At 38.0% G+C, this 12,500-nt stretch overlaps 3 protein-coding genes across 5 annotated transcripts in view; all 3 read left to right on the plus strand.

The window, feature by feature from the left end:
* Nucleotides 1-12,500, plus strand: part of LOC128248737 (uncharacterized) — a 93,146-nt gene that overhangs the window by 5,457 nt on the left and 75,189 nt on the right. The window lies entirely within an intron of this gene.
* LOC106872517 (uncharacterized) overlaps nucleotides 1-12,500 on the plus strand; it is a 42,230-nt gene that overhangs the window by 5,444 nt on the left and 24,286 nt on the right. The window contains exon 1 of one of the 2 annotated variants that reach the window (XM_052970787.2): nucleotides 6,141-6,269. The exons of the other annotated variant lie outside the window; for it this stretch is intronic. The gene's annotated coding sequence lies outside the window, so the exon portion shown is untranslated. Of the gene's footprint in view, nucleotides 1-6,140; nucleotides 6,270-12,500 lie in introns of those variants that run through there. 2 annotated transcript variants of the gene reach the window in all.
* LOC128248736 (uncharacterized) overlaps nucleotides 6,141-12,500 on the plus strand; it is a 13,743-nt gene continuing 7,383 nt past the window's right edge. The window contains exon 1 of the mRNA XM_089357819.1: nucleotides 6,141-6,269. The gene's annotated coding sequence lies outside the window, so the exon portion shown is untranslated. The remainder of the gene's footprint in view (nucleotides 6,270-12,500) is intronic.

Here is a 12,500-nt window from a genome sequence, read left to right on the forward strand (position 1 = left end):
AATGTTTATCGCATGTAACATGTTGTTTATCGCATTTGCATTAAATGTATATTGAATGCTTAAATGTTTGTTTGTTTTCGTCATTGAGCATTGAGGTGGTTGTGAAAGAAAATTATTGGAGACATAACACGTGTTATTTACAAATATTGACAACACGTGCTATTTTCAGGATATTGACGACAAAATGTGCAGTCGCGCACAAAATGACAGCTTCCAAATCCTGTCATGACTGGAGGAAAAGGATCAAACTTTAAACCTTTTTAAAAACATTTTTGAAAACATTTTTCAGGGGAAAAAATGAAATAACTCCCGCGATTCAGTTTGGGCAAGTATATTATTGTGCCAAACTATAAAATTTTCACCAAACTTTCATTTTTGAAATGCTGGCAGCCTAGCCGAAAAAATCCCGTGTTTACACAACACACACATACACACACGCATATACACGTACACACACACACACACACACACACACACACACACATGCATACCCACACGCACATACACAAACGCACATACACGCACACATGCACACGCACTCATACGCACGCATACACACGCACGCACGCACACACACTCACACACCCAGATGAACGCACATACCTCTCCGCACACACAATCCAGCTTTGTTGTATGATTCTTTAATTAGCTTTGGACCATATATTGACAGTTCTATCATGTGGTCTGACTGAGTTGACGGTGATATTTCTATGTTGTGGATAAGGTCCATATTGTGTGTGAAGCAAAGATGCAGGGTGTTGTTATTTCTGGTTAGGGAAAGTATGGTCTGCTCCATAAACATCATTTTCGTGAGATGCTACTAAAGATTCTGCCTGATTGCAATCTTTTCCTGTCAGCCCCGAGGTTATGACACATTCGGGCCGTCTAATGTTGGGGAAGTCAGCCAGCAGAAGTACATTAAGGAATTGATCTAAGTTTATGAATATTTCTTTTATCTTTGTAAGACATTCCTCAAACTTGCCATCGTAGTTTGTGGCATCGGATGGGCGGTATAATGTGCATGATACCACGTCAAGTTGCTTTAGATGTACTATGAGTGTGTCGCAAATAGGATTCGAATGCGACAGCAGTGTCAATGCTGTAACATCTTCAAGGATGTACATCACACCTCCACTATGACTTCTGACTTTTCTGTCTGTGCGGAATACAGTATACGTTGGTAGAACCATTGATGATGTCACAGAAGTGTGACGAAAGAACTCTGGCCGAAATACGTTAATGTAAAATAAAGCTGAAGCAACTTAACACCAAATATATAGTGCGTGTGTTTTTATTGGATAAACTGGCAACATGACCATCCCCAAATACAACAATATATATATATGTGTGTGTGTGTGTGTGTGTGTGTGTGTGTGTGTGTGTGTGTGTGTGTGTGTGTGTGTTTGTGTGTGTGTGTGTGTGTGTGTGTGTGTGTGTGTGTGTGTGTGTGTGTGTGTAAAGAAAGAAAAAGATAAAGAGACAATGGCTGGATTTTCCCTGAAACAGCTGTAAGACTTTATCCATAAAATATAATTCTAACTTTGCCATTGGTCTCTCTTTACCCTTTTCTTTCTTTATACATACACACGCTAATGCACGACCTATGTTATATTCCCCACTCAGGTTGCTACAACGACAGGGGCAAAACTAGTCGGTATACAGCACTTACTCGGTATTACCAGTATCTTTATGGTTTGGTTGACTCCAATACCCTTCATAACCTTTATATATATATATATATATATATATATATATATATATATATATATATATATATATATATATATATATAGTTAAAAAAAACAATAACAAAAAAACAAAAAAACAACAAAGTGAGGACGTGATATGGATAGTATTATTGGACGCTCAGGAAAGGAAAGAGAGAGTGTATGACGTTTCGGGCGTAGCCCTTCGTCGGAAAGATGGAAAGTTCGGAGAATGGAAGAACGGAGAAAGAGGAAAATGGTACCGATGCCCACGAGGTTACATGATGAAAAGACCGGAAGAGGAGGTGGTGGGGGAAAAGTTCTTTCTAAGATAGGAGAGTGAAAAAGGGAGATGAATATCGGTGCGCGTGCGAAAGTCTGCGAGTGTGTGTGTGATAACAGAACGTGTGTGTGCGTATGTATGTGTGTGTGTGTGTGTGTGTGTGTGCATGGTTTGGTGGTTTATCTGTTAGTGTGTTTGTGTGTGTGTGTGTGTGTGTATGACGTAGTGGAAGAAATTAGTAGCAGGACTGGTTAGTGGACGCTGTAGACAGTGTAGGTAGAAGGTCAACAGGTGGTTATTTGGGTGTGTGTGTGTTCGTGTTTGTGTGGGGTTGTCGGTGTTAGGTACGTGTACGTGTGTGTGTGTATTTTGTATGTGCGCGTGTGTGTATGTGTATGTTTTCTGTGCGTGCGTGTGTGTTTGTGTGTATGTGTATGTTGTGTGTATGTGCGTTGCTGTGTACGTGTGTGTGCGTGCGTTTGCTATTGTATATGCGTGTGTTGTTTATGCCCATGTGTGTATGATTGTATGCGTGTCTGTGTGAGTGTGTAGTGTTGGTGAGAAGTGTGTGTGTATGTGGGTATGTGCGTGTGTGTGTATATGTGTGGATGTGCGTGTGTGTGTGGGATTGTGAGTGTTAGGTACGGGTGTGTGTGTGTTTATGTATGTCTGTATGTGTTTCCGTGTGCGCGTGTGTGTATATTTTTTGTGCGTGCGTGTATGTGTATATTGTGTATGTTTTCGTGCGTGCGTATGTGTTATGTATATGAGTGAGTATTGTGTATGTGAGAGGTGTGTGTGCATGTGTGTATATGTGTATCTGTGCATGTGTGTATATGTGTATGTGTGTCGTGTATGTGTGTGTGTGTGTGTGTGTGTGTGTGGTTTTATGTATGTGAGGGGTGTGTATGTGTGTGTTTATGTGTGTGCGTGCGTATGTGTGCCAGGTATGTGTGTTATTTTGTGTGTGCACTCCTGTGTGTATGTGTGTGCATGTGTATGCGGCTGTGTATGTAGGCGTGCGCGTATATATGGGTGTGTGTGTGTATATATGTGCGTTCGGCTATGTGTGTGTGAGGGCGCGTATGTATGTTTGTCATGTATGTGGGCCGTATATGTATGTGGGCGGTATATATGTAAGGTGTGTGGGTATGTGTGCGTGTAGGTAGTGGTGAGATAAAAAGTAGAAAAAAGTAAGTGTAATAACAAGAGAATAATGGATATAATGTAAGGGGGACGAGGGGGGGGGTTAAAAAAAAAATATGTAAAGTGTTGCAGGGACGTAAAGGGGAGAGTCATAAGGAAGAGAAGGCTGTGTTGAGTCCGAAGGGGAAAGAAGAATTAAGGTTGAAAATGTAGCGTTGCTCCAAGTGGAGTCGCGAGGGAGTGGACCCATGGTGCAGGGCGATGCCAAAAACGGAGATGTTAGAGGGAGAGTGGTTGGGCAGTTGGAAGTGACGGCCGACAGGGGAGTCCGAACCTAGCCGAACGTCCCTTAGGTGTTCGGTGAAACGGTCGGCCAGCCGGCGGCCCGTCTGCCCCACGTAGAGTTGGTTGCATAGGGTACATTTGATGCAGTAAATAAGGTTGGAGGAGGTGCAGGTGAAACTGTGTGGAATGTGAAGTGTTTGTAGGTTCGATCCGGTGACAGAGGTAGTGTTGGTGATGAAGGGGCAGGTGTGACAGCGGGATCTGGAGCACGGGAAGGAGCCGGGTGGGAGTGGGTAGGAAGAGGAGAAGGTACTGCGGACCAGTAGATCGCGTAGGTTGCGGGCGCGTTTGAAAGCGGATAAGGGTGGGTTGGGGAAAATGGGGTGGGTAGTGGGATCGAGCTGGAGGCGACGGAAGGCCCGTAGGATCCTCCGACGAAGGGGTAGGGTGGCAGGGTGGAAACGGAGTGGGAAGGGGGTACGGTTAGGGGATTGGTGTGGGGGAGGAGAGAGGGCGGTGGTGCGGTCGATTCGACGAGCGCGGGCGAGGGCGGATTGGACAAGGTGGGAGGGGTATCCTCGATGCATGAACAGACGAGCAAGATACTGGGACTGGGTCTCGAAATCCTGGTCCAGGCTGCACAAACGTCGGAGGCGGAGGAACTGGGAGTAGGGGATGGGTCGTTTGGTGTGGAATGGATGGGAGGAGGAGAAGTTGAGGTAGAGGTGGGAGTCAGTGGGTTTGAAGAAGGCGGCGGTAGTGAGAGAGTAGGAGGCGGGGTTGATGGAAAGAGAAATGTCGAGGAAGTTGACAGAGGTGTCAGAGATGGTGGAAGTAAAGTCAAGAGCGGGGTGGAAGTTAGAGAGGAAGGAGATGAAAAGGCAGAGCTGTTCGCGGGAGAGGGAGGTGGCTCCTATACAGTCATCTATATATATATATATATATGTGTGTGTGTGTGTGTGTGTGTGTGTGTGTGTGTGTGTGTGTGTGTGTGTGTGTGTGTGTGTGTGTGTGTGTATGTATGTATGTATGTATGAATGCATGTGTGTATATTTATATAAATATATATGCATATGTGTATGTGTAAGTATTCCAATGTATATGTATTCGTGCATGTGTATTTTAAGTGCGTGTGTGCGTGTGTGCGTGCGTGTTTGTGTGTGCGTGCGTGCGTGCGTGTATGCGTGCATGCGTGCATGTGTGTGTGTGCGTGCGTGTGCAAGCATACATGAATCCATATTTATAAATCTACATACGAACCTAAATACGTCTGTCAGTCACGAACTTTTCTGACATGTCTATAAAACATTTCATCCCTAGATACCGTTTACGACACGCTCCGCATAAGCCCTAATTACAAACATCAGCCTTTAACACTGATGGAATCTATTACGATGACACATCGCTCTATTCTTTAATGTCATCAATATTGGTAACGCTCGCTGCCAACAAAAGAAGCCTAATTACTTTGGATTCTTGCATCTATGCTTCGACTGGGAGGGAGAGATAAGGTGGAGGACGTTCCATCATTATTATGAGGCTGTACCACAACCACTACCAGCATTATCATTGCCTTTATTATTATTATTATCATTATTATTATTATCATTATTATTATTATCATTATTATTATTATTATTATTATTATTATTATTATTATTATTATTATTATCATCATTATTATTACTATTATTATTATTATTATTATTATTATTATCATTATTATTATTATCATTATTATTATTATTATTATTATTATTATTATTATTATTATTATTATTATTATTATTATCATCATTATTATTGGCGAGCTGGGAGAATCGTTAGCACGCCGGATAAAATGCTTAGCGGCATTTCGTCCGTCTTTACTTTCTGAGTTTAAGTTTCTCCGGGGTCGACTTTGCCTATCATCTTTTCGGGGTCGATAAATTAAGTACCAGTGAAATACTGAAGTCGATGTAATCGACTAGACCCCCCCCCCCACTCCCAAAATTTCAGGCCTTTAATAGATTTGTGTGCTGTAACTCGTCCTTCGATATTGCAATCCGTGTCTTGGACCCTCGTAGCCAATAAAAGAAATCATTATTATTATTCTGTTTAGACGAACGTTCCTACCTTTTCGGACAAAACCTTTTGTAACCTTCGTCCTGTCTTTGTCCTTGCATCTTTTTAATTGATATTAGCCCTTGTGGCCAATAAAACAAATTTATTATTATTATTATTGTTATTATTATTATCATTATTATTATTATTATTATTATTACTATTATTATCATTACGATTATTGGTATCTTTGTTTTGCAGCTATTGTTATCTATTATGAATTGTATTAAGGGGAAACTGTTTATTACGAGGCTTTATTTTTATTATCATACTTACTATTGTTATTAATATTATTATTGTTGCAGATTGATTATTTTTGATTGCATTTATTTATGTTCTTTGTGATGGATTTTTTGTTTTTGTTTGCTTCTTTTTATTGCCTTTTTTCTTTTGTACTACGGACATTATATATTAGCTAACACTGTAAAAAAAAAGAGAAAATCGTGCTGATGTAGGCTCTATTTGCATATGGTTTGTTTACGTTAAATGCTAGTGGGAGAGTTGCTATAAAGAGAGTCTGGGAAGTTGTACTTAAAGAGAGGAATGCAGGATATGTACAGCTATCTGATACTTATCAACATTTCACCTCAACTTTAATAACCATATCATACCAGGAGGGAAGTTTAAGTTGGCTCTTCGTTTGATGAATACAGAAAAGAGATAAAGAGGAGAGACACGTTGAATTTTAAACTTTTAAGAATATTCGTTTATTTGTTATAAGCCACGACAGAGACAAAGCGTAACAGGTCAGTATCTAACATTTATCGTACATACCAGTCAATTAGTTATACACGTCTGAAAATATATAAGTATCACCCTACCTACCTACCTACCTGCCTATATACATACATACATACATACATACATACATACATACACATACATACATACACATATATACATATATATATATATATATATATATATATATATATATATATATATATATATATATATATAATTCGAATGGATGCAAAGTAAGCGGAAAACAATACTTTCCGCATACTTTTCCTCCATTCGAATTATAGAGGAAATTTAGCTCAATTTGAGCACTACAACTCTAGTCTGTTTGTGAGTATTGTTTATGTTAGCAATCTCTATGTAAAGCAGTATATTTATATACATATATATATATATATATATATATATATATATATGTATATATACATACACGAACATCCACTCATGCACATACACAGACACACACACATACACATACCTTTATATATATATATGTGAGTGCGTATATATATATATATATATATATATATATATATGCACACACAAACGAATATCCACTCAAGCACATACAGTCACACACATATACACATGCCTTCATATATATATGTGTGTGTGTGTGTGTGTATATATATATATATATATATATATATACGCGCACACGAAATATTCACTCATGCACACATACACATTGACACACACATACCTTTATATATATGTGTGTATATATATATATATATATATATATATATATATATATATATATATATATATATATATATATATATATATGAATGTATGTATATATATATGGTGGCCCAAAAGTAGGCTTATACTTCAACTATCTCTTTCGCATTCAGTTTCGCATTCAGTTTAGATCTTAATTATTTAAAAAAATATGAAACCGTTATTCTATGCTAAATTAATTAATTGTAAGGTAGAAATTTGAATGTAATAAAATGTTTTAAAAGAAATTTAGAGCGCCTACGTAACAACTGTAAGTCTACTTTTGGGTCACCCTGTATAAAAGTGAGTTTGGAGATATACATTATCCAGGTGGATACAGTATTTGCTCGCAGTTAAGTTCCAGTTAACGGTTAACCACTTCGATCGTTATTTAACGTCAGTGACTACAATTTGCTGCAAGTCACTCATCGGATTCTTCCGAAGTGTAATTCCGTGTATGGTTCATTGGACGGTAAAAATTGGCTGGAGTATATTATTATTATTATTGTTCAATAGTTTTATTTTTATAACGTGCTTTCACTTCACTACCGAGCGCAGCTCTGTGCACCTTGGGTATGCGCTGTGGTTTGCTGTGGTGCTCTTATGTTTACTGTATTGAAAGTGTTTTGCGTAGAATGTGTGCAGTACCCAGTAGTGCAATTTTCTGTATGTTATATATATTTGTAAGTCCTGGTGTTTTTGTTATGTATTTGTCTGAATATTTTTTTATTATACCTAAGGCACCTACTATGATAGGAATTGTTTCTGTTTTTAGATTCCACATTCGAGTTATCTCTTTTTCCAGGTCTTATCTCTTTTTCCAGGTCTTTGTATTTTGAAAGTTTTTCCATTTCTTTTAGAGAAACGTTGTCATCTGCTGGTATTGATACATCAATTAGAAAGCATTTTTTTTCTTCATGATCTTTGACAACTATATCTGGTCTATTTGCCTTAATTTCTCTATCTGTGTGTATTGGCATATCCCAGAGTATGGTTGCTTTCTCGTTTTCTGTGACCTTTTCTGGCGTGTGTTTATACCATCCTTTTTCTGTTGTTATTCCATAGTGTTGGCATAGCTTCCAGTGTATATAGGTCCCAGCTCTGTCGTGTCTGTGAATATATTCCTTCTTAGCCAGGACTGGGCAGCCAGAGATAATATGATTTATTGTTTCTTCTCCATCTCCACATATTCTACAGTTACTTGTTATATTTTTTTTCATTATGTGTTTTTGGTAATTTCTGGTGGGGAGGCTCTGGTCTTGTGCGGCAATTAAAAATCCTTCAGTCTCTGCTTTGAGTCCTGAGCTTCTCAGCCATTGCTGGGATTTTTCTCTGTCTATTTCTTTCGCATTTAGTTTAGCCCAGTATTTACCATGTAGGGGCTTTTCTTGCCATCGTTTTATCATGGTCCGTTGCTGTTCTAGTTTTAGTTTGGATTTCATTTGTTTTATAGCTTTTGTTGTTTCTTCTTCTTCTTCTTCTTCTTCTTCTTCTTCTTCTTCTTCTTCTTCTTCTTCTTCTTCTTCTTCTTCTTCTTCTTCTTCTTCTTCTTCTTCTTCTTCTTCTTCGTATTTGTTAGGTAGATTGATTTCTTGTTTGTATTTGTCAGCTTCCTTAAATACTGAAAACAGTTTTTTGTTTTGCTCGTGTTTTGTGGCTATTTGTATTAGTTTCCCTTGCTTCTGGAGTAGGTATTTTTGCAGTCCTATGGTGGTTATTTTATAATAGTTTTCTAGCTGTATAAGACCACTGCCACCTTCTGTGCGTTGTATATATAGCTTTTCTATGTCAGATTTTGGGTGGTGCATCCTATATCTTGTCATTATTTTTCTTGTTTTCCTGTCTATTTTACATAGTTCGTTTAGTGTCCAGTTAAGGATGTTGTAGCTGTAGCTTATAACTGGGACAGCTAAAGTGTTGATACCCATTATCTTGTTTTTAGTATTGAGCTCTGTTTTTAGTATTGATCTAACTCGTCTATAGTACTCTTTCTTTATTTTTCCTTTCATTTGTGTATGTTGTATCCTATCTAGTTCATTGACTCCTAAATACTTATATGGTTGGCTTTCGTCTAGTTCTCTTATTTCATTGGCTTTATCTAGTGTTATATTGCTACTTTTAACTAATTTTCCTCTTTTCAGGGTTGCTTTGGCACATTTTTCTAATCCGAATTTCATATCTATTTCCTTGGTAAAGCCGTGTACTGTCTGTAGTAGTATTTCTAGCTCTTTGTCGTTTTTTGCATATAATTTTAGGTCATCCATATATAGAAGGTGGCTGACTGTTTTTCCGTAGCATTTGTAACCGCATCCAGTTCAATTTAGCAATTCTGTTAAAGGTGTGAGTGCCAAGCAGAACAGGAGTGGAGAGAGCGTGTCTCCCTGGAATATTCCTCTTCTAATGGGGATGGCTTTCGTTTTCATAAGTCCCTCTTTTGTTTGGAGCTGTAGCACTGTCTGCCATTTATTCATTGAGTGCTCTATGTATTTTATGATAATTGGTGCCACCTTGTTTATGGCTAGTGTTTCCAGAATCCACGTGTGGGGAACACTGTCGAAAGCCTTTTGGTAGTCCACCCAGGCCATACTGAGGCCTTTCTTCTTTCTGCTGCTGTCTTCAGTTATGGCTTTATTGATCAATAATTGATCTTTACAGCCGTATGAGCCCTTGCAGCATCCCTTCTGCTCTTCTGGAAACAGGTTCTGGAAACAGGTTATTATTATTATTATTATTATTATTATTATTATTATTATTATTATTATTATTATTATTATTATTATTATTTTCATTTTTATTTTTATTATATGTTTTAATTTTGCTTTGCATTTGTACAAGTTGACTCCAAGTCTCACCCAGAGACCTGAAGAGACAACAAGTTAGAAGTTTATGTTGGTGTTATGCCTAGGGTGTCATATATTTGGTTTTGTACATAGTATTGTTCTAGAGAATGTTTAAGAAAACGTAAGAAAATTATAAGTTTGTTTTAAAATTTGAAATTACATAGTATTTTTACGTAGGATATGGGCAGTTCCCACGAGCACTAACTTTTGAATTTCTGCCATTTTGGGGTTTCCTGGTATCTGAGTTAGGTAGGAATCAGTACTTTCTGCTATCATCCCCAGGGCACCTATGACAACAGGTATTGCTTTAGTCTGGGGGTTCCACATTTTGCCAATTTCTATTTCAAGATCTTTATACTTGCTCAGTTTTTGGTAGGTCTTGACAGATACATTTATGTCGATTGGGACAGTCATATCAATGTGGAAGCATGATTTTTGTCTGAAGTCTTTCAATATAATGTTTGGCCTATTCGTATCTATCTTTCTGTCAGTTTGAATGGTGAAGTTCCAGAGGAGTGAGATGTGATCATTTTCAAGCACTGGATGTGGTTTGTGTTCCCACCAGTTTTTATTATGGGGCAGGTTCAGGTTTTTGCAAATTACCCAGTGAATATACTGTGCTGCTCTATCATGCCTATTGAGATACTCTGTAGGCAAAAGAAGACTGCGCATGGAGACAATGGTTTCATTTTGTTGTTGACATACACGACATGTTGGGCATCTGCCGTTCTTTAATATGTTGGCCTGGTAGTTCTTTGTAGGTAGGCATTGATCTTGGGCTGCTATGATAAACCCTTCTGTTTCTGATTTTAAGCCAGAAGACACTAACCATTGATGGGTAAGTGCTTTATCAACATCGGCATTATTAGTTCTCTTTGTGTATTTGCCATTGAGAGGGGGTTTTTTTGCCATTCATCAGTAAGAATATCTAAGGCAGTAGTTTTAGGACGGGTTTTCATACGCTTAGCTTTTTTCTGTGTTTGTTTCCAGTACATCTAATTCTGGAATTTGTTGTATTTGGAATTCACTTAGATATTCCTTTGCCTGCTTTGTTACTGAGAGTGATGCTTTCTTGTTTTCATCCTTTGAGACAAGTTTTAACATCCAGTCCTCAGGGTTTTTCACATAGGTGTCTAGGCCAATTGTGGCAATCTTCATTGTTAATTCCAGTTGTAAAGGTCGACGGCCACCCTCTTTCCTTCGCAGGTAAAGTCGTTCTATATCTGCCTTAGTGTAGTGCATTCTATACATTGACAACAATTTTTGCATTTTGTTATTATTATTATTATTATTATTATTATATTATCATTATTATTATTATTATTATCATTATTATTATTTAAGGCGACGAGCTGGCAGAATCGTTAGCACGCTGGACAAAATGCTTAGCGGTACTTCGCCTGTCGCAATTTTTTGTGTTCAAATTCCGCCGAGGTTGACTTTGCCTTTCATTCTTTCGGGGTTGGTAAATTATGTACCAATTGCGTACTGGGGTCGCTCTAATCGACTGGGCCTCTCCCCCAAAATTTCGGGCCTTGTGCCTAAAGTAGAAAAGTAAATATATATATATAATATATATATATATATAACATATATATTATACATATTTAAATTTTCATAGAACCTTTTTCTTCCCTCTGGCATCTTAAGAAAAAGAACAAAAGGAAAATACGCAAGAAAAGTGAAACAAACAAAAATACTCTCAGCGAGGACCGCACCCCATCCTAGAACTGACTTCTTGGAGACGTCACCATCCTCATTTCTGTAGAATGGTAAATAACTTAATAAATAGATGAATGAATGGAAGTCAAAATTGAAGGGGGTTCCTCCCTCCCTCTCTCTCTACCTCTCTTTCTGTCCGTCTATCTGTCTGTCTATCTATCTATCTATTCATCTACCTGTCTATCTATCTACCTATCTATCTCCATTGTCCTGGAACTTCACCCCCAAAACAAAAAAGCAAAATCAATGTTCTCTTCTAAACAAAGGAAAAGAACTTCTGCTTTATATAAATTAACAGCCTGTTTTTACATTCACAAAAATGTTTTATTTAACAAGTCCCAAAAACGAACGAAATCCCTAATAATAATAATGACTAAACAAAAAATCTTTTTTCCAAAATTCTTGCGGCCTCCTCTTTTCTCTCTCTCTCTCTCTCTCTCTCTCTCTCTCTTTCTCTCTCTCTCTCTCTCTCTCTCTCTCTCTCTCTCTCTCCTCTCTCTCTCTCTCTCTCTCTCTCTATATATATATATATATATATATATATATATATATATATATATATATATATTGGACGCCACGTATCCTCTTCCAAGTAAGTTTTATCTTAATAATTGTGATGCGCACTCTGTACGATCTTTTTACTCTTTCGTTTTTCTCTCTTTTTCTCTCTCTTATTCTTTTACCTCCTCTTCTTCCACTATTCTATCCTATTACTCTGTCACTCTCTTTCCCTCACTCCTCTTCCCTTGCTCACATGGCTCCCGCGTGACCATCGACCATCTTTCTTTCTCTCCGTTGTAGCTGAAACAAGGAAGACTTGTTCTTGTTTGTCTCTTGTCCTAGCTTGATTTACGCGTTCGCCAACACAACCTCGTTTGGGCTTAGCAGCCCTTCTTGTTTGTTTTCACTGTCCTGTTTGTGTTACCTATTTTGACCCTCTGCAAAATCCCA

The sequence above is a fragment of the Octopus bimaculoides genome, chromosome 9 (assembly GCF_046866305.1).
Source record: "Octopus bimaculoides isolate indiv1 chromosome 9, ASM4686630v1, whole genome shotgun sequence".
NCBI lineage: Eukaryota > Metazoa > Mollusca > Cephalopoda > Octopoda > Octopodidae > Octopus > Octopus bimaculoides.